Raw genomic sequence first — 22,148 nt, forward strand, 5'->3', positions numbered from 1 at the left:
ACCCAGAAGTGACATCATCCTCCTTTGAATTGCCATATTATTTCCTGAACCATGAACATGGCGTGTATGACATACTAGCTCTGCTCAAACTATTAGTCTCCATATTAAACTACTAGACCATGCCTTGTCTTCTTTATGGCCCTTAGTATAGTGATTTGCACATAGTAGACTTTTTTAAAATTTGCTGAATAAATTAATGGTGGTAGTGGTGACTTTTTGGTACACCAACCATTTCCTCCACTGTCTAGGGCTTAGGACTGTGCAAATCATTGTTAGATCTGCCCTATTTCTTTGTACCTTATAGGCTGTGATATGGTTTGGCTGTGTCCCCACCCAAATCTCATCTTGAATTGTAGTTCCCATAATCCCCACATGTCGTGGGAGGGACCCAGTAGGAGGTAATTGAATCATGGGGGCAGTTTCCCCCATGCTATTCTTGTGATAGTAAGTTCTAGCGAGATCTGATGATTTTATAAGAGGCTTCCCCCTTCTCTTGGCTCTCATTCTTCTCTTTCCCGCTGCCATGTGAAGAAGGACGTGTTTGCTTCCCCTTTCACCATGATTGTAAGTTTTCTGAGGCCTCCCCAGCCCTGTGGAACTGTGAGTCAGTTAAACCTCTTTCCTTTATAAATTACCCAGTCTCCAGCATTTCTTCATAGCAGCATGAGAACAAACTAATATAGACTGTATTCTCTCTTGATGACCAAAGTGGTTTTATATATTCAGAACTACCAAGTATCAACTTGGCAAATTGAAGTATAAATGGGCTTTTGATAGCTGTTAACAATGGGTTTTCACAAGTAGTTGGGAGACATAGCCTTGTGAATAAGTTTTATTTTGTTTTAATTAAGAAGGAATAGTGACTGGGAGAAAAAAAAGAAGGGAATATATTCCAGGTGTTTCTAGGGGTGAGGTAATTTGGCCTGCTAATAGTAAAACCCCAAGTTAATCAGAACCCAATTAACTGGCATTAATTGGCACCTCAATTACACACACATACACACACACATAAAGCAGACAGAGAAAGAGAAAGAGAGAGAGAAGAGACAGAAAAGAGAGAAGGGGAAAGGATCTGCCCTTAGTAGAGACAAATGACGACAACAAATGACAACAGCAGCAAAATAACATCAAAACAGCATCTAGCAGCATAGGTTCTGCTCTCAATAACAGCATCATTTTCAGAAACGAAGCAACTCAAAATCCTGAATCATGCGACAAGATTGAAAGATAAAAGGGTTTAACCAGAAAATCCATTTAACCAGCACATGTCATTTCCCACAAATTATGCTTAAGCAGTGTTATATATCATATCACTATAGTCTTATAAGATTATAGTTATATCATACATCATCACTATATCATATATCATACCACTATACAGTTATATATCACATCACTATGATCTTATAAGATTATAGTGAGCCACTTAGAACTTGTGAGTAGGTATGAATATATAATATTCTTCAAAAAACAACTTTGCAAAGTTATTTAAGGCTTGAATTATGTTATAGCAACAAAAGTAACTAGAAATATAAGGGTATTTTTAAAGAGACTCGATCTTCAATATGCAGCTGGAGCAGCAGAGCCTGGTGTGACTTGTTTTCTGCTAAATTGCAGGCTTCTTCAATGATCAGGTTTCAAGTTTCACTGCAGCAACTGACTCAAAGTGATTATTTAGCCTGCAAAATAGAAAAGAGTATAAAGGGACATGGTTGAAGTACTGAAAATTGCAATTACAGAGGGCACATGAAAATTGATCTGTTCCTCCTTTTTATCTGGTTGAATAATACAGGGACAAGAGAATTTAAAATACATTTTAATATTAATGAGAATACCAGAGATGTATGATTTTATGTGGCATTTTTAAGAGGATATTATTCACAATGGCTAAGGAGGAAAAAGGAGGCACGGGGAAAAAGAGTGACAGAAGAGATGTATTTTTTACTGAATAATCACACATTTTAACGTTTAATGACAGAGTCAACAAAATCATGTTTCAGGTGATTAGACCAAGAACTTTCGGGCTAACACTGAAGATTCTGCTGGAAGAACACAATGGCTATTACAATAAGTAAGGTTGGAAGCAAATTAGCATGATAGGCAAAGTAGTCCATGTCACATAGTGTTCACATAATGATGATGATGATAAGGATAATAGCTAGTGTGTTTACAGCTACTTCCCCACCATATGTAAGAAAAATTATATGAGTTTCATTTCGTTTTGTTTTCTTTTATGCTTGAATTGCCTTCCCTGGGCTCCTTCCCAGTTCCCACATGCCCAATTCTGCATTTCAAATTTGACCTCTTCAAATACCCTTTTAAAAATGCAGTGTAGTCCAAACAGCAATCTCTGACCTCACTACTAAGAAAGAGTAATCTTCGCCGGGCGCGGTGGCTCACGCCTGTAATCCCAGCACTTTGGGAGGCCGAGGCGGGCGGATCACAAGGTCAGGAGATCGAGACCACGGTGAAACCCCGTTTCTACTAAAAATACAAAAAATTAGCCAGGCGCGGTGGCGGGCGCCTGTAGTCCCAGCTACTCAGGAGGCTGAGGCAGGAGAATGGCGTGAACCCGGGAGGCGGAGCTTGCAGTGAGCCGAGATTGCGCCACTGCACTCCAGCGTGGGCAACAGAGCGAGACTCCGACTCAAAAACAAAAACAAAAACAAAAACAAAAACAAAAAAAAAAGAAAGAGTAATCTTCTACCCTGAATCCCTCCTCTATACCGCTCACGCAGCATTAGTCATTTCCTGCCTAGTAATGTGGCTATGTGACATACTATGTGGTTAGTTTCCCTTACTAGATCTTTGCATATGATTCATGATTTATCTCTGTATTCTCTGCGTTGTCATAAGCTTTTATATAATAAGCAACTAACAAATACTTACAAATAATTATAAATATGTGTTTAATGAATGGAATAGTAGGAATGGAGTTGTATTAATTTCACTGTGTCACATCAGGTTCTCTTTGACCAATGTCTCATCTTTTCCAAGGATAAAGACGCAGTTCTTATGACTTCACGGGCTCAGCATTGCCAGTGTTCAGACAATGTGCAATAGATATGTGCCAGAATCTTTATGTGTGAGTTAATTTTATACATTTTATAAATTTTATAAATTTCATGTATATATATAAAGATGTATATATATATATTTTTTTGAGATGGAGTCTCGCTCTGTTGCCCAGGCTGGAGTGCAGTGGCGCGATCTTGGCTCACCATAACCTCCGTCTCCCAGGTTCAAGTTATTCTCCTGCCTCAGCCTCCTGAGTAGCTGGGACTACTTTGCCTATCATGCTAATTTGCTTCCAACCTTATGTGGTAGCATGCCACCACACCTAGCTAATTTTTGTATTTTTAGTAGAGACGGGGTTTCCACTATATTGGCCAGGTTGGTATCAAACTCCTGACCTCATGATCCGCCTGACTCAGCCTCCCAAAGTGCTGAGATTACAGGTGTGAGCCACCATGCTCGGCCAAATTTCATTATATCTTAATGCCAGAGGGGTCTTGCTATTTACAGGAACCATACATAGGATCCTTCTGAAATATTTAGCTTCTAATTTAAGAGTTTTGTAAGTTGTAATTTTAATACACAGTGTTTTTTATAATTGTATTTTTAAAATTTATTTTTCTTTCCTTTCTTTGTTTTTTTTAAGATGGAGCCTCACTTTGTTGCCCAGGCTGGAGTGCAGTGGTGTGATCTCGGCTCACCGCAAATTCTGCCTCTCAGGTTCAAGCAATTCTCCCTGCCTCAGCATCCCAAGTAGCTGGGATTACAGGCGCCCACCACCACGCCCAGCTAATTTTTGGAGTTTGTAGTAGAGACGGGGTTTCGCCATGTTGGCCAGGCTGGTCTTGAACGCCTGACCTCAGATGATCTGCCCACCTCAGCCTCCCAAAATGCTGGGATTACGGGTGCGAGCTACCTCGCCTGGCCCGAAAAATTTCTATACACTAAAAGTCACTCATTTTAGCACATGATACCATGCGTTTTGACAAATTCATAGAGTCATATAATCAAGGACAGAAAGTGCCATCGCTCAAAAAATTCTCTCATACTGTCCTTTTGTTAGCTTGTCCCTTTGCCCCTGACCCCTGGCAACCAACTATCTGTCCTATGTCCCTATAGTTTTGCTTTTCCAGAATGTCATATAAATGAAATTAGAAAGAATATAGCCTTTGAGTCTGGCTTCTTTCACTTAACATAATGCATTTGAGATTTGTTCATATTGTTGTAATATGTATCAATAGTTCATTTATTTTCATTGTTGGGTAGTATTCCATAGTATGGAGGTATTCATACTATGGAATATCAAAGGAATATCCTACAGTTGAAGGATATTTGGGTTGTTTCCAGGTTCTGGCTATTATGAATAAATCTACTGTAAATATTCATGTACAGATTTTTGTATGAACATATACTTTCATTTTTCTTTGGTAAATATCTAGGAGTAGGATTATTGGCCATGTGGTATGTGTTTAACTTCATGAAAACTGTCAACTGTTTTCCAAAGTGGCTGTACCATTTTGCATTCCCATCAACAATGTATGAAAATTGCTGTACACCATTACCAGCACTTGGTAGTATATGTGTTGTTTTAAAAAAGCCATTCAATGAGTATATAGTAGTATCTCGTTGTGGTTTTAATTTGTTTTTCTCTAATTACAAAAGGTGTTGTACATCTTTTCACTTACTTATTTTGCTATCTATATATCTTCTTTGATGAAATAGCTGTTGAAATATTTTGTCCATTTAAGAAATTGGGTGTTTTTTATGGTTTGATTTTATTTACATACTTTAAAAAATCAAATAGTTAATTTTGTAGAAAAATTAGAAAATTTAAGTAAGAAAAAAAGAGAATTTAAATAACCCATGAATCCACAACTAAGAGATAACTAGTTTAACATTTTGGTATATGTACTTTCAGACTACTTTTTAATGCAGATGTACATGTTACAGACATCTAACCTGAATATCCTTGGCTGCATCAGCCTAAATGTTCTGGCTGAACAGTGGACGGTCAGACTCATTTCTACACCTTGCTCACAAAATGCAACTTAAGATGGGAGAATTTAGTTTCTTCTATGGAGAAACTAAGTTACTTTACTTTCTCGTCCTGACATTTGGTAGTTGGCCAATAAAAAGACTGGTGTACCAATCGATCACCATAAGTGAAACCCACCATTTGACCTGTCCTCCTCACTCCAGCAAGGCCTTCCAATATATCTTTTTAGTTTATTTCTGTCATGTAAACACACATGCAAAAAGAACAAAAACCCAAGAATCACCAGATAATTGGGAAAAGCTCACAATATCAAAGGTAACAAACCAACCAAAAAGGAACTCAGAGGAAACCAAGATGATGCAGGGAACTAAAGAAAATTATTTTTAAAAAGCATTTGGGAATTTAAAATACAATCACCGAATTTAAAAGCAGAAAAGAAGAGCACGAGAACATTGATGACATCTCCCAGAAAGTCAAACAAGGAGACAAAGAGATGGAACACTGGAGAAGAAAGGTAAGAGACTTAAAGAATCAACCAGGAATTCTATTGTTTAGCCAGTAAGAGATCCAGAGAGTATCAAACAAAAATGAAGAAGAAAAAAACTACAGCACTGGGAATAAACACCATCAAAGCTTCCAAAGAGAGGAAAAAGGATCAGATCAAAAGAAAGGAGAAAAAATAACTTCATGCTTCTTAACATTGTCACTGAATTCTAGAAAGCAAAGGGCTGTTATCTTCAACATTCTGAAGAGAAATTAGGTTTAGCTAAGAATTTTAGATCCAACCAAACCACCAATAAAGTATGAGGATAGAATAAAGACATTTTGGCCGGGTGTGGTGGCTCATGCCTGCAATCCCAGGACTTTGGGAGGCCAAGGCAGGCGAATGGCTTGAGCTCAGCAGTTCGAGACCAACCTGGGCAACATGACAAAACCATGTCTTTACAAATACAAAAAAAAAAATGAGCTAGGCATGGAGGGCCACGCACCTGAAGTCCCAGCTACACTGGAGACTGAGGTGGGAGGATCACCTGAGCCTGGGAGATGGGTGCTGCAATGAGCCATAATCATGCCACTGCACTCCAGTCTGGCAACAGCCTAAGACCCTGTCTCAAAAAAAGACATTTTCAGAGATTCAAGGACTCAGAATTTTACCTATATGTACCTTTTCTTAGGAAATTTTATTTCAGGAATACTGGAGAGTGAACTGAGAAAGAAAAAGCAGTCCAGGAAATGAGAGAGCTAACACAGGATAGTGAGGAGAAGTCCAAGAATGACAACTGCGCCCCAAGTCTATGGAGCAGTCAGTCCTGATTAGATGAGGAGTTAGAGGGATATGAGAGGAAGGTCTTGAGAAAAAAATGGAACTACTAGGTTGCTGAATGTTTTTATGTTTGGAGATTTGGAAAAAAATATTGCTATCCCTTTGATATTTAGAATCTTTACATAGTCATAATTACGTAAATACTTATTACCAAATTAATCAAAACACTTTTGCCCTATGAAAACAAGGTTTTGTTTTTACCAAAAAGTCCTGCCTTATGACATTTAAAGATTGTGAAAAAGCTATAGTGAGAGGAAGTGGGGAAAGGAAGTGGAGATTGAGTAAGAGAGTGAAATCCTCAACTACTTTAACAGGATGTCTGTAGACAATGTTTTAAGTTGATAAATCAAGAAAAAGCCTGAATGAGCAAATTATTTAAACACAAAGAAGTAAGTAGTAGATGAAATGACTAAAACGTTCTTGAAAGTGGTAGATTGGAGAGCAGTATGGATAAGAAATGGAGCAGAGGTACACTGCTTTCCCATCTAAATCTTCTAGAGTAATTAATTTTAAAAATACCATGTGCACGCAGGACACGATGGTGCATGCCTGTTTTCCCAGCTGCTGGAGAGGCTGGGGCTAGTTGGGAGGATTTCTTGAGCCCAGGAGTTTGAAGCTAGCCTGAGCAACTTAGCCAGACCTTGTCTCTAAAAACAACAACAACAAAACAGAACAAAAAACCCAACCATGTGCATATATTACTTTGATTAAAAAATTATTTTAAGCATATCTGCATATACTTTTCAGATAGAGTTGGAATTGCTGGATCACAAGACCTAACATTTTTTAAAAGTTTTTGCTATCTACTGTAAAATTGTCTTCTAAAAGTTGTAATCCCTTACACACCCACCAGCAGTATATGACAGTACCCATTTCTCTGCATCTTTGCTAATCTAGGTTATTTTTTAAAATCTTTGGCCAGGAACAGTGGCTCACACCTGTAATCCCAGCACTTTGGGAGGCTGAGGTGGGCAGATCACAAAGTCAGGAGTTTGAGACCACCCTGGCCAATATGGTGAAACCTCGTCTCTACTAAAAGTACAAAATTAGCTAGGTGTGGTGATGGGTGCCCATAGTTCCACCTACTCAGGAGTCTGAGGCAGGAGAATCACTTGAAACGGGGAGGCAGAGGTTGCAGTGAGCCGAGATCATGCCACTGTACTCCAGCCTGGGTGACAGAGCAAGACTCCGTCTCAAAAAAAAAAAAAAAATCTTTGCCAGTTGGTCAGGCAAGAAAAGTCTCTCACCACTATTTGAAGTGTGTTTTCTTTATGAGTAGGTCCTACTTGTAGCTAAGGCTAAGTGGCATTCTGTTTCCTTCCTTTTGAGTTCCTGGATTAATACTTAATGAAATTACAAATCTTCTATATAAATATATGTATTAACATCTAGATTCTGGACCTAGAGGGAATTAAAAAATTGTCTTCATTGTGCAGTAACAGAAAAACTGAATTATTAACTGCTTGCCCAAACAAGTGTGTATGACTTCCTTATTTCTATTAATGCCCTAGTAATGTTTGACCCTTTCATCCATATTCAGTCAGCAAATTAATTAGACTCTACTTAGGCTTTCATATCTGTTGTTTCCTTTCCATTCTTACTCTTACCATTCAAATGTGGCTGTTGCTTTCGGGAGAATTTCGATAGATATTTCCAAAGTACTCTTCCAAGGGGTTTTATATGAACTTATATTTCCACCAATAGTGTAGAAGAATGTGTCTTCGAACTATCAACAACAGTTGGGAGTAACAAATTTTTTATCATTATCAATCTAATAGGTGAAAATGGATAGCCCTTCATTGTTATTTTGATTTGTATTGCTTATGTATGTAGGTAGAATATATTTCTGCCTAAAGCTCATTAACTAGCATTAAGGGTCATATGGACAGGCTCAGTGCCAGGAGGTTAGCAATGCCAACATTTCACTTTGTAGCCTTTACAACGGAAGGCAGGGAGGAAGGGAACTAGAATGGATGCTAAAGCCATCAACATTTTTTTCATTTATGACTTTTGGGTTTATGTCCTTCTCTACACTAAGACTAAAATTGTACATGTGGTTTTTTTTGTAGCTTTTTATTATAAAAACATTCTTCCAATACACAAAAGTAGAGAGAATAGAATCGTGAACTTTCATGTAACACACAGCTTAAAAAAGTATTAGCAGTCTATATTTTTGTTTCATCTATCCCATGCCTAATTATTTTTCTGAAGTTTTCTAAGAAAATCTAAAGTATCGTACCATTTTATTTATTAATACTTTAATATGTTTCTCTAACAGGCAAGGACATTTTATTGATGTGTAATATATACATTAAAATATATGGCTCAGCCAGATGCATGTAATCCTAGCACTTTGGGAGGCCTAGGTGGGAGGATCCCTTGAGTTCCAGGAGTTTGAGGCTACAGTGAGCCATGATTGCACCACTGCACTCCAGCCTGGGTAACAGAGTAAGACCCTGTCTAAAAATATATCTATATTGCTCATATAATTTTCACAAAATGAAAACACTCATATAACCACATCCCATATTAAGAAATAGAATATTTCCACACTTTAGCAGCCTCCTTTTCATCTTTTCGCAGTCACTACTCAAAGTTAAGCACTGTCTTGACTTCTATCAGCTTGAATCAGTTTTTCCTATTTTTGAACTTTATATACATAGAATTGCATTACAAACTTTACATATATAAATGGTATCACATTGTTTGGTGTTTGGCTCACTTTACTCAACATTATGTTTGTCAGACTTAGCTGTGTTGTCATGTGTAGCAGTAGTTTGTTCATACATACCATATTTACTATACTCTAGTACGTAGATTATCTACATGCTATGAAGACTTTCTAGAGTATTTCATTGTATGAATATACCATAGATTTTAACTCTACTGTTGATTTTAACTCTACTGTTGATTTCATTGTATGAATATACCATAGATTTTAACTCTACTGTTGATGTGTATTTGGCTTGTTTTCTATTTTGGGCCATTGAAAATATTGCTGCAGCCAGGCACGGTGGCTCACACCTGTAATCCCAACACTTCGGGAGGCCAACGCGGGCGGATCACGAGGTCAGTAGTCCGCCACCAGCCTGACCAACATGGTGAAACCCCGTCTCTACTAATTAGCAGGGTGTGGTGGTGCATGCCTGTAATCCCAGCTACTCAGGAGGCTAAGACAGGAGAATGACTTGAACCTGGGAGGCGGAGGAGATCGAGCCATTGCACTCCAGCCTGGGCATCTCAAAAAAAAAAAAAAAAGAAAAGAAAATAATACTGCTGTGATCATTCTTAAACAAGCATTTTGCTGCACGTATGTCTGCATTTCTGTCACAGGAGTTGCACCACCGGATCATGGGTATTCCTATAGTCAGCGTTAGTAGATTCTTTCAGTTTTCTAAAATGGTTATACGAAGTTACATTCCCACAGTGTATGTGAGTTAACAGTTGTTAACAATTGTACTGCATCATTATTAACACTTGGCATTGTCAGTTGAGAGATAGACTCTGAGGAGATTATCATGTAGAAAACATATTAGGGGTTGCTCTTGGGATTAACACCCGTGGAAGGGATGGAGCAGAGGCAAAATTGGACAGAGGCAGAAGTTGGGCTGTGGTGCAGTTTCAACTAACGCTTCAGCTGACCCCATAGAGAGCCCCTTTTTTTGTTTGTTTTTTGAGACAGGGTCTCACTCTGTCATCCAGGCTGCAGTGCAGTGGTGCAATCACGGCTCACTGCAGCCTCGACTTCCCAAGAGCCCATGCTTTTAAGACCTTCCATAGGCCGGGCGCGGTGGCTCAAGCCTGTAATCCCAGCACTTTGGGAGGCCGAGGCGGGTGGATCATGAGGTCAGGAGATCGAGACCATCCTGGCTAACATGGTGAAACCCCGTCTCTACTAAAAATACAAAAAAAAACTAGCCGGGCGAGGTGGCGGGCGCCTGTAGTCGCCCCCCCCCCCCCCACCCCGGGGGGCAAAAACAGGGCCCCTCCGAAAAAAAAAAAAAAAAAAAAAAAGACCTTCCATAGCCTACTCTCTGCCACGATGGTACACTGTTTATTTTTATTTATTATTCTTATTATTGAAAGGGAGTCTTGCTCTGTTACCCAGGCTGAAGTGCGGTGGCATGATCTCAACTCACTGCAACCTCTGTCACCTGGGTTCAATCAATTCTCCTGCCTCAGCCTCCCAAGCAGTTGAGATTACAAGTGCCCGCCACCACACCTGGCTAATTTTTGTATTCTAGTAGAGACGGGGTTTCACCATGTTGGTCAGGCTGGTCTCGAAATCCTGACCTCAAATGATCTGCCTGCCTTGGCCTCCCAAAGTGCTGGGATTACAGATGTGAGCCACCATGCGCAGCCATGGTACACTGTTTGTATCTAACATATTAGCACTAGATGCTGATGATGAAAGCTGGCTGAAGTCAACCAGCTGAGTCATTTTGACTTCTGGTTGTTTAGTGCCTCCTTGGTGGTAGATGGTGCTTGCTGGTAGGCATACCATGTAATCTTCATGCTCACTTTGCGCCTATTCACATATACCCATCCTTCCCCAGACTTTCTTGTTCCTGATCTGCCAAGCTTTCTCTTCCAGGTCCTGAGGAGCTTTGTTTTAGAAATCAGATAGTCCATTATTTGCTAGGATGGTTTAAATAAAAGAAGCTTGTTTTAAAACTCTCCATAATATATTTGACTTTTTTTTTTTTTTTTTTGAGACGGAGTTTCACTCTTGTTGCCCAAGCTGGTGTGCAATGGTGCGATCTCAGTTCACTGCAACCTCTGCCTCCCGGGTTCAAGCGATTCTCCTGCCTCAGCTTCCCAAAGTGCTGGGATTACAGGCGTGAGCTCTTTAGTAATCTGTATCAAGACGTTTTTTTACACCAGAATTGTTTTAATGTTTGTTTTACCCCATATTTACGCCCAGCCGATATTTCACTTTTTTAAAGCCGGGCTTTACTATAAAGAATGTTTTCAAAAGAACCAGCCAAATTAAAATTATTGAGAGTTTTTTGCTATCTTTAGATAGCATGTTTTAATATTCACAGTGAACTATCTTTTCTACTAAAGCCCTTAGACAACTGGCAGTAGCAATTTTCACTGTCTAGAAGGCAGCTTCTCCAACCTGACGTGCATAAGAAGCACCTGGAGCTCTTGTTGAACTGCAGCTTAAGATTCAGTTGCTCTCTGGGCTGAAGCCCAAGATTGTGCATTTCGGTTAGACTGGTGCAAAAGTAATTGAGGTTTTTGCCATTACTTTTGATGGCAAAAACCACAATAGCTTTTGCATCAACCTAATAACAAGCTCCCAGGTGATGCTGGCGCAGCTGGTCTGCGGACCGCACTTTGAATGGCCAAGTTCTGTGGCCTCTTGTCCTTCCCTGCTAGCTGGAAATTCACCTTATAACAAATTCTAACCCACTTTGGTCCTTTGGGCTAAAACTGATCCAAATTTTAAGATGTTCAAATTGGAGTGGTTAACTGATCCCATTACATGTTCTGCCATGCAAGTTAGAATGCAGACTTAAATGAAAAATTAAACTATAGTCAAGTATAGATTTAAAAAAAAAATTGAGGCTGGGCATAATGGCTCATGCCTGTAATCCCAGCACTTTGGGAGGCGAAGGCGAGTGGATCACCTGAGGTCAGGAGTTCAAGACCAGCCTGGCCAACATGGTGAAACCCGTCTCTACTAAAAATACAAAAATTAGCCAGGCATGGTGGCAGGCGCCTGTAATCCCAGCTACTTGGGAGGCTGAGGCAGGAGAATTGCTTGAATATGGGAGGTAGAGGTTGCAGTGAGCCGAGATCGCGCCACTGCACTCTAGCCTGGGAGACAAGAGCGAAACTCTGTCTCAAAAAAAAAAAAAAAAAAAAAAATTGAAAATGTGACCCACACTCTCCATATTCATTCAAACTCTCTATGTCCTTTGATTTAAGCAGTATTCTTGTCATACCTTAATCTCTTCTTAATGAATAAGATTTAAAAAGATATATTGATGGAAATGACGTGTTAAACAACTTATCTGTTGACATAGCAAATAAGTAGAATTCTTTTAGAAAGCTATATAGTAATCTGTATCAAGACATTGTTTTTTTACACCAGAATTGTTTTAATGTTTGTTTTACCCCATATTCTCATTGTTGTAATGTTTGCTTTACCCCATATTCTCATTCTCATTCTTATGTTTTAATGTTTGTTTTACCCCATATTCTCATTATTATACAAGATTATAATATTTGCTGAGCATTGCCACATGCTCTTCACTGTAATGGATTGTAGATCAACTTGCAGTAAGGAGAAAAGCACTTTCCAGAAAGATATTTATTTCAGTATGAGCTAAAATGAAAAACATAGGAAACTAAATCTTCAACAATTGGGTAAATTGTTGTATAACAACTCAAAGGAATAATTCAAGACATTAAAAATGTGTAAATTATAAAACTGTGTGTTAAATGAACGCGAATAAAAAACTGTAGAAGCAAAAAAATGAAATAAAAGTTAAAGAGGTAGAATTTTAAATAAAATGTTGCCTTAAAAGTTATTTGAGGCTGGGCACAGTGCTCACACCTGTAATCCCAACACTTTGGGAGGCTGAGGCGGGTGGATCACGAGGTCAGGAGTTTGAGACCAGCCTGGCTAACACGGTGAAACCCTGTCTCTACTAAAAATACAAAAATTAGCCGTGCGTGGTGGTAGGCGGCTGTAATCCCAGCTACTCAGAGTTTGAGGCAGGAGAATAGCTTGAAACTGGAAGGCAGAGGTTGCAGTGAGCCGCGATCACACCATTGCACTCCAGCCTGGGCGACAAGAGGGAGATTCCATCTCAAAAAAAACAAAACAAAAAAGTTACTTGAAACACTATACACACACACACACGTGTAGAAGGATCAGATAATGCAAGACTTCATCTCATTTCTTTGGCTATTGAGGCAACTTTAAAAAAGCCTTCTCTTCCACCAACAAAAATATTCTTGTCCTTTCCTGCTTTCATAGCCTACCTCTTCCTGTCTGTGAATACAGGTAGGAGATGTTGGAGTGGCAATCTGGGGCTCTCCTGTGGTTTACAGTGAAGAAAATAACTCAGTTTCATCAAGAGGCTGGCAAGTGTTTCGCAGATATTTTACAATTGCATCAACCATAACAATGCCATAGATTCTACAACGCTAAAAATCAGGCAGCAAGGCATTTGTGTTTCAGCTATTTTTGCTTAGAAGTTATTGGTGTTTGGTCTTATTTTTCTTATATTGTAAACTTTTTGGATATCGGATATTTAGTTATAAATGTCAGGTTGTTTATATTTGAGCTTACTCAACATTGGAATCCCTAAGGAATTCTTGAAGTTTGGTAAATTCCCAGATACAAAGGCACATTTAAGGAGAGGGGTTGGCCGGGCGCGGTGGCTCAAGCCTGTAATCCCAGCACTTTGGGAGGCCGAGGCGGGCGGATCACGAGGTCAGGAGATCGAGACCATCCTGGCTAACATGGTGAAACCCCGTCTCTACTAAAAATACAAAAAACTAGCCGGGCGTGGTGGCGGGCGCCTGTAGTCCCAGCTACTCGGAGGCTGAGGCAGGAGAATGGCCTGAACCTGGGAGGCGGAGCTTGCAGTGAGCCGAGATCGTGCCACTGCACTCCAGCCTGGGTGACACAGCGCGAGACTCCGTCTCAAAAAAAAAAAAAAAAGGAGAGGGGTTTAGTACTCTTAAAAATTGGGGGGCAGGGGGAGGCACAGTGGCTCACACCTGTAATCCCAGCACTTTGGGAGGCCAAGGCAGGTGGATCACGAGGTCAGGAGATCGAGACCGTCCTGGCTAATATGGTGAAACCCCATCTCTACTAAAAACACAAAAAAATTAGCCAGGTGTGGTGGCAGGCGCCTGTAGTCCCACTACTTGGGAGGCTGAGGCAGGAGAATGGTGTGAATCTGGGAGGTGGAGCTTGCAGTGAGTTAAGATTGTGCCACTGCACTCCAGCCTGGGCAACAGAGCGAGACTCTGTCTCAAAAAAAAAAAAAAGTTGTCGGGGGGACAGGAGACTACAGTAGCTGATGGGTGGCGAATGGTCTCAGGGTGGGAGTGGAGAATGGAGAAGGAGAAGAGGAGGCTCTGGGGCATAAAATGATGGGCCCTATATAGCACCTCATTTTTGCTTTTAGAGGGGAGCGAAAGACTTTTCCTTTACACTCCTAGGTTTAAAATTTGAGTCTGTGAAACAAACTGACAATACGCAGATTAACAGGAGAAAAGGTATACAAACTTACTGCATGGATGGGGCATCACAAGAAAAAAAAATGAATACCCAAAAAAGTGGTGAGATTTGGGAGCTTATGCCGTCTTCCTAGGGGAAAGAAGAAGAGGGATATGGATGACTTAGGGGAGAGTAAATAATTTGGGGGAAAGAATGAGCCCTTAGGGAGATGGAATCGTCTGTAGCAAACTATTACATTCTGTTACAGATGTAATAGAAGTGGTGTCCACTTCTAGTCTTCGGTCCTGTTGTAATAGTCAATCTTCCCTGGCTGATTAACCTACCAGGGAGGGGAATTTACGACAACTGAGTTCCTTTTGGAGGATCTGTCTTTAGGCAGGTAAGACAGAGTTCAGAGAAAGCCTCTCCCTGCATTTGCTGTCTTTCAAGTGTCTTCAGCTTAAAATAATTAGTATACCAAAGTAGCATATTTTGGGGTGGCATGTCCCAAATGCCTTTGCTTTCGTTTTTCTGAGTTTGGGAAATGTTCTTCCTTTTCTTGGGCACACTGTCCCCACCAAGAAGACAGAACAAACAAACAATTCAAGCGTTTATGCAATGGGATAGACACTGTGCTAGGCCTGCCCCCATTTTTGGCCTCCTACAAAAATCCCAAGGAGCAACCTGGGATTTTTTTTTTTTTTTTTTTTTTTTTTTTTTTTAACATGGAGTTTCGCTCTTGTTGCCCAGGCTGGAGTGTGCAATGACAGGATCTCACCTCACTACAACCTCCACCTCCCAGGTTCAAGCGATTCTCCTGCCTCAGCCTCCCAAGTAGCTGGGACTACAGGTGCGCGCCACCACATCTGGCTAATTTTCGTATTTGTAGTAGAGATGGGTTTCTCCATGTTAGCCAGGGTGGTCTCAAATTCGTGGCCTCAGATGATCCGCCTGCCTTGGCTTCCCAAAGTGCTGGGATTACAGGTGTGAGCCACTGTGCCCGGCCACAACCTGGGATTTTTGCGGAAATCCAGAACAAGGCTCAGGAATGCTGTCCTGAAAATGATCAGTTTTTATTTTCCTGAAATCCTTTCACCTGCTTAAGTCTTGCTAGGGGCGTGGAGAATACATAAAGATACACAGAACTAGAAGGATGGAGGAAGTAATGAGCCTGTCATGGGAGATTTCCTAAAGGTTACTTTGAATTAGCTAATTTGTGATACCTTGTTGCTAATTGCTGAAGAGAGGCTGCTCTTGTATTCAGAGTTATGGCTATGCCAGTTCCTTCTGGGCACCATTCATATGGATGAATTTGCCTCTTGTTCTACGTCTGTACCTCCTGGTTTGCCCTCCTCTTTATACTCTTGATACGCAGAGGTGAACGCAAGTGGGGTTGTCTTTCGTTAATTTTGTATGGGAGGAAGTGGTTGTTCAGTGACCTTGAAAAAGCCCAATGCTGATGTTTTACAGCAGGTGGCAGCCTTTCCCTGGGAGAGAAGACAGAGCTAGTCTGATCTAATGCAAAATTGTTTAGGGTTTTATTGCTTTTCCTTGATAGACGTTTCAAATGATTATCTGACCCCGAAGTTGAAATTGGCTTTATCACAGAGGGAAGAGAAGCAGAGACCCTAAACCCTGGAAAAGGGAGTGTAAACTCACTTCTGGGGCTCAATCCCACAGCTGCTCCCTCTGAGGAAACTGGTGGCTGCCCTCAGGGCGTCTGGTCAAGTTCAGACACCACATGGCACCTCTGAGCAAGGGCCCATAGGAAGACACGGGTTGGAGCAGATCAAGAATTACCCTGCTGTATTTTGTGAAGGACGGCATTTGATAGCAGAAGTACCCCCTTTCCATTCTAGATGTGTAAAGCAGCCTTTTAAACTAATCTGCCAAATGGTTTTCTTAAGGTTATTAAGTTATTTGCATTCAAATTTGCAAAGTGCTTAATAGAAGAAAAGGCAGACTTGGTAGAGAAGCTTGATGCTGGAAATATATCGTTTGTTTCTGAATTCTTTTTTGTCTTTATTTACTTTTAAAAAATTTTTTTTTGAGACAAGATCTCACTCTGTCACCCAGGCTGGAGTGAAGTGGCATGATCTTGGTTCACTGAAACCTCCGCCTCCCAGGTTCAAGCAATTCTCATGCCTCAGCCTCCCAAGTAACTGGTACTACAGGGGCTCACCACCACATCCATGGGAGTTTTTTGTATTTTTATTAGAGATGGGGTTTCACCATGTTGGTCAGGCTGGTCTTGAACTCCTAACCTCAAGTGATCCACCTGCCTCGGCCTCCCAAAGTGCTGGGATTACAGGTATGAGTCACTGCACCAGGTCTGTTTTGGATTTCTTAATGGTAGGATTGTATGTATCATTTATCAACAAAGTGCTATGTAGAAAACATTATTCAAAACTTAGTGTAAATGAGTAGAGACTGACCAAAGTCCCTATAGATGAATCTACTTTATGCCAAGAGGAAATAGGGGTGTTTAGACAAGGATAGGAGCAGACAGAAATCAAGGAACTAAGTGGACTATTGAAATTAATTAAAATTGGAACTAAAAATTAAATTCCTAAGTTGTGCTAGCCACATTTCAAGAGCTCAATAGCTACCTGTGACTCGTGGCTACCATAGTGAACAGCACAGATAATTGACCATTTTTATCACAGAAACTTCTACCGATAGCAGTGGACTAGAAGAAAAAAACAGGGAGTATGGCCAAGTGAAAAGGTGAGTAGTTAAGGACAAGCCCTCCCTGTAATGCTAATTATTGAAATACTAATTCCTAAGTGTAGCAGGAGTTTCAAATAGAGTATCTCATATAATCCTCATACTAATCCACAATCACAATAACGCTGCTGACATTTGTTGAAACCTTTTTACTACTGCAGGCCAGGCACTAAAAACTCTTTTGTAATAACTGTTGGGGCTCAGAAAACAATACCCTAAAACAAAGGCCTCAGAAAGCAACCTCAGAAACAGAAGTTTTTCTTTGACCTTCTCCTGCCTTCCTGTCTTTCAATCCATTCTCCACTGAGGCCAGCCGCAGAAACTAGAATCCCTCTTCCCCAAGGTAGGTCATAGAAACCAGAACCCCTTTCCCCAAAGCTAGTCATAAAATCTACAATTTTACTCTAACTTTCCCTCCACCTTTTTGTATAAAAACTGACCATGAAGAAATGATCTGACCTCCCTTATTTGACTGCAGGACATAAGGCCCTGGTTCCAGAGAGGGTCCTGTCCCACACCCAGAAGGAAGGAATGCATGCTTAGAGAAGCCAAGAAGAATCTAGACAGACAGGCCTTGCTGGGTTTCCCCACTCAGGCCATTAGCATTAGATCTTACCCTTTTTGTCCAGTCATATTCCTACACAGCTGGCCATACTTTGTTGAACCTAAGCATAAACATGACAATTTCCCCTGTGTGTTTGGGTCTTCATTCTGAAGGCTCCTGTGTATTCCCATTAAATAAATTTGAATATCTTTTCTCCAATTAATCCACCTTTTTTGAGTTGGTTTTTCAGCAAACCTTCTGAGGGCCATGGGGAAAGCTCTCCCTTGGCCCCTGCGTAACTTGCTTGTCTTTTCAAGAACTCAGTCAGGTCGGGACTCTTATTGTTCCTATTTAACAAATGAGGAAACTGTAACAGAGAGGGAGTTTAGTAACGTATCCAAGGTTACCTGGCTTGTAAGGAATAACTGGGACTCAAACCCATGTCTTTCTGGGTTGTAATAGAGAGAAGGCAAGCAAGGAAAATACCTAGCACTCTCTATATGTGAGTCAAATTTGCTTTTAAGCCACTTTCCCCTAAGGCAGGCCCACCTCTTAGATTTTTCTGTCACATAATTGTCTTTCTGGCTGAAGAAGAAGAAGGCATTATGCCAATTCTGAGAGAGTAACAATGACCCCCTGTTAGTCAGGATGTGAGCCACTTCCTTCCCCCTAGAGCAGAGTCTGCTGCTGCACAAGGGAAATTGGTTTCTCAGAAGCTCACCTTTGTAGACACAAGTGTGTTTGGGTGACATTTTTGAAGTAAAATATTCTTGTTTAAGATGAAAATGAAGACTAGAAGTGTACATGGGAGATGCTGTTTTCTCTAGGTGGTGAGATTAAGAAAAACTGTTTTTCTGTTCATCTGTATTCTGTAACTTTTCTACACGAATACATCTAAAAAATTAAAAAAAAAAAAAATCAAAGCCAGAGACTGCATGGGAAAAATTGTACCTTGGCTTTTGTTAATAGGCTTTTGATAAGATAGTAACTACTTTAGTACTAGTAGCCAATAAAAATACATTTGGTTGAGTGCTAAATACTTTAAACAATAGCTGGGGGATTGTGGAATTTAATTATAAGGTTAAAAAGGACACTAAACAATGTCCAGGTACTCAGTGCTTCTCTGCAGATGGGGACACAGTTGTTTTGTGTTCATGGCCCTTTTAATTTTTTTTTATTTTTTTATTTTTTTTGAGATGGAGTCTTGCTCTGTTGCCCAGGCTGGCGTGCAATGGCTCAATCTCGGCTCACTGCAACCTCCGCCTCCTGGGTTCAAGCGATTCTCCTGCCTCAGCCTCCTGAGTAGCTGGAATTACAGGTGCCCACCACCACGCCTGGCTAATTTTGTATTTTTAGTAGAGATGGGGTTTCTCCATATTGGTCAGGCTGGTCTTGAACTCCCCACCTCAGGTGATCTGCCTGCCTTGGCCTCCCGAAGTGTTGGGATTATAGGCGTGAGCCACCGTGCCCAGCCATAGTCCTGTCTTACGTCACAAAGTTCAAAGTGAGGCACAGGCTGGTAGATAAAAAACAGGGTAAGTCTGTGAATCACAATATTACTTTTATCACCAATTAGCAACAAATGGTCTCTGAAAACTAATAAACTTGGCATGGGGAGAGAGGTGATCTTTCCAAGCTACAGTACATGTTTGTTCTTCCCAGGTGAGACTCATTAAGTAGAAGCCATGTTACTGAGAATTTGCAAATGTAAACAGTATGGAGGCAGAGAAAAAAAAAAGAGGCTGAGAACTGGTCAGTGCTTGCTAAGGTTCTTTTCTCCTACAAAATTCTAAGATTTTGTGATTGTTTTAGTTTAGTAGTATGTCTTTATATACTTTTAAAGTTATGTACTCTTAAGTTTCTATACATTTTAAAGCTGGCTTTCCCTAAACTGATGTGCTGCTAAAGGGTATCTTAGACATTTAGTTAAAGCTGTAGGTGAGTCCAATATAAAATGCTAGCCAAATGAAATGGTAGCCAAAATCATTTTCAAATACCTAAGTATCCAGAGAGAGTACAGTTTATAGGTTCATTCACTTTAATGGCCAAATAAAGGAATTTTAAGTACAAAAGATAACTCAGAGGAAGAATCAGTGATAATACAGCACCAAGGAATCAAGAAGTCACCCCCCACCTTCCTCACTTCCCCATCTCTCAGGGTTCCATTTAAAACCAATTCCTGCTTATCTTGGAGTGTAATTTAAGTGGGGTGGCTATAATATTGAAGCTAAGGAGAACGAAAAACATGTGAATTCCCGGCAGTCATCTGTCTAGGCAGACAGTTGGAGACAAGAAAGAACAAACTGCAAAAGGGCAACAGACTCATGCCACAGGTGGTGCATGCAGCTGCAAGGACTTGGGTCAGACAAGCCCTTCTCAGAAACACAGAGAAATATTCAGCCTTGTTCACTCTCATTCCCTGCAAAAGGACAGACCTGGCAGCCTTAAAAAGGAGGAGTTCTGGAATCAAACCAGGCTCTTTTGTGTTTCCTGTTTGGCTGAAACCAATGTGAAGCGAACAAAATCCTAAGATCAACTCACTTTAAAAATTGTATATATACATGCACATATATACATTTTATATTGCCTGATTATGCCAAATAATCTGCCTTTACCACCTACATTGTCTTTGCAGATGACGCGGAGCTACCTGTTTGTTTTCTCTTTTCTGTGCTTCGTTGTTAGATAACTCCCTGTTTCGTTTGATGGAAATAACCACGCTAGGGTCACTGATCTGACACCGCAATCTCTTTATTCTTGGTCTTACACTGCACTTCTATTTTTATAAATAAGGCCGTATTTAGGCTTTGGTTTATGGAATTGAGTTTACAAGGGTATCCTTCACTCTGTTTTATTTCTACCCTCTGGCTTCTCATGGATGTGTGCTTTGCTCAAGTGTCCCCAGAGACCGGGAAGAACCAGCTAGATGGATGGTCCTTGAGTTGCTAGTTGCACAGATGTTTACGTGAATTATCTCAAAAATCAGATGTCGCATCCATTTATGGGATGAAAAAGCTTCAAGAAAGGAAGGTGGGATTTAGATCTTTCCTTTTTGCTTCTTTTGGACTTAAAGCACAAAGATCTGCGTTAATTGCCCTCCTCAGATCACTGTATGTGATCATCCATGAGAGGCCTTTTCTTGTTTTATTTTACTTCATTGTTTTCCTCCTTGATTGCCAGCATTGGCAGTCACTCTGATGTATTTAATAAGTGTTTGGATATGAGTGTATCCCCAGGTTGTTTTTTCTATAATGCTGCTTTATGAATATATGTGTTAAATCTGTAATGTTCAATGGCTCTCATTCTGTTTCTTTCTTTTTGATGCAATACTGTTTTACAGCTCTATTCATGTTGCTTTATGCACAGCTAGTGCATTTCTGCTAACTGCTGCATAAGGTTCCATATTATGTGTCTTGATCATGTCATGATCATCTGATCCTCTTAAAATACCCGTGGCGCTAGTGATGGACTCCCAGACTGCCCCGAACTCTCTTGTACCACAAACAATCCTGTGACAGACATCTTTGTGTGTATTTCTTCATGAACCTGTGTGGAGAGGGATTCCTGGATCGCAGGTTGTCAATGAGCATGCATGTGTGTGCATGCACGCGTGTGAGCACACACACACACACACAAATGAGATACTGCCACAGTGCACTCTAGGATACCTACATCTGTGTACACTCCCGGCAGCAGCACATGAGGATTTCTGTTTCCCACACCTTTGCCAAGATTACCAAGATTTCCCAACTTTCTAATTTTTATAAATCTATTGGGTGTAATGTAAGGTGGTATCTCAAATAGTTTTAATTTCCATTCTTCTGTTGACTAGTGACACTGAACTTCTCTTCAATCCTTCTTAGGCATTTGGGTTTCCACTTCTGAGAGTTGGCTATTCATACTTTTTGTCAATGTCTCTCTTGGGTACTTTATCTGATTTATAGGAGTTCTTTATACAGTCGTCCCCACTTATCTGAGGTTTTGCTTTCTGAGTGTTGTTACCCACCATCTTTAGTCCAAAAATATTAAGTGGAAAATTCCAGAAATAAACAATTCATAAGTTTTAAACTGCATGCCATTTTGACTAGTGTGATAAAAACTTGTGTCATCTCGCTCCATCCTGCCCAAGGCCTGTATCATTCCTTTGTGCAGCGCGTATCCACCCGCTGCCCACCCCTTAGTCACTTAGTAGAACTCCCGGTTCTCAGAATAATTTGTGGTATCTCCATGCTGTGTTCAAGTCACTCTTATTTTATTTAATAATGACCACAAACTGCAAGAGTAGTAATGCTATTATATTATTATAATTGTTGTAATGTATTATTAGTTATTGTTGTTAATCTCTTACTGTGCT

The 22,148-nt window shown here is 40.4% G+C and overlaps 1 long non-coding RNA gene across 1 annotated transcript in view; it reads right to left on the reverse strand.

Annotated features, from left to right (window-relative positions):
* Positions 1–826: 826 nt before the first annotated feature.
* The window catches only part of LOC108581656, a 52,566-nt gene continuing 31,244 nt past the window's right edge, over positions 827–22,148 (reverse strand). Inside the window, exon 3 of the long non-coding RNA XR_001894194.2 lies at positions 827–1,679. This is a non-coding gene — a long non-coding RNA (uncharacterized LOC108581656). The remainder of the gene's footprint in view (positions 1,680–22,148) is intronic.

This window comes from Papio anubis, chromosome 14 (genome assembly GCF_008728515.1).
Source record: "Papio anubis isolate 15944 chromosome 14, Panubis1.0, whole genome shotgun sequence".
Taxonomy (NCBI): domain Eukaryota; kingdom Metazoa; phylum Chordata; class Mammalia; order Primates; family Cercopithecidae; genus Papio; species Papio anubis.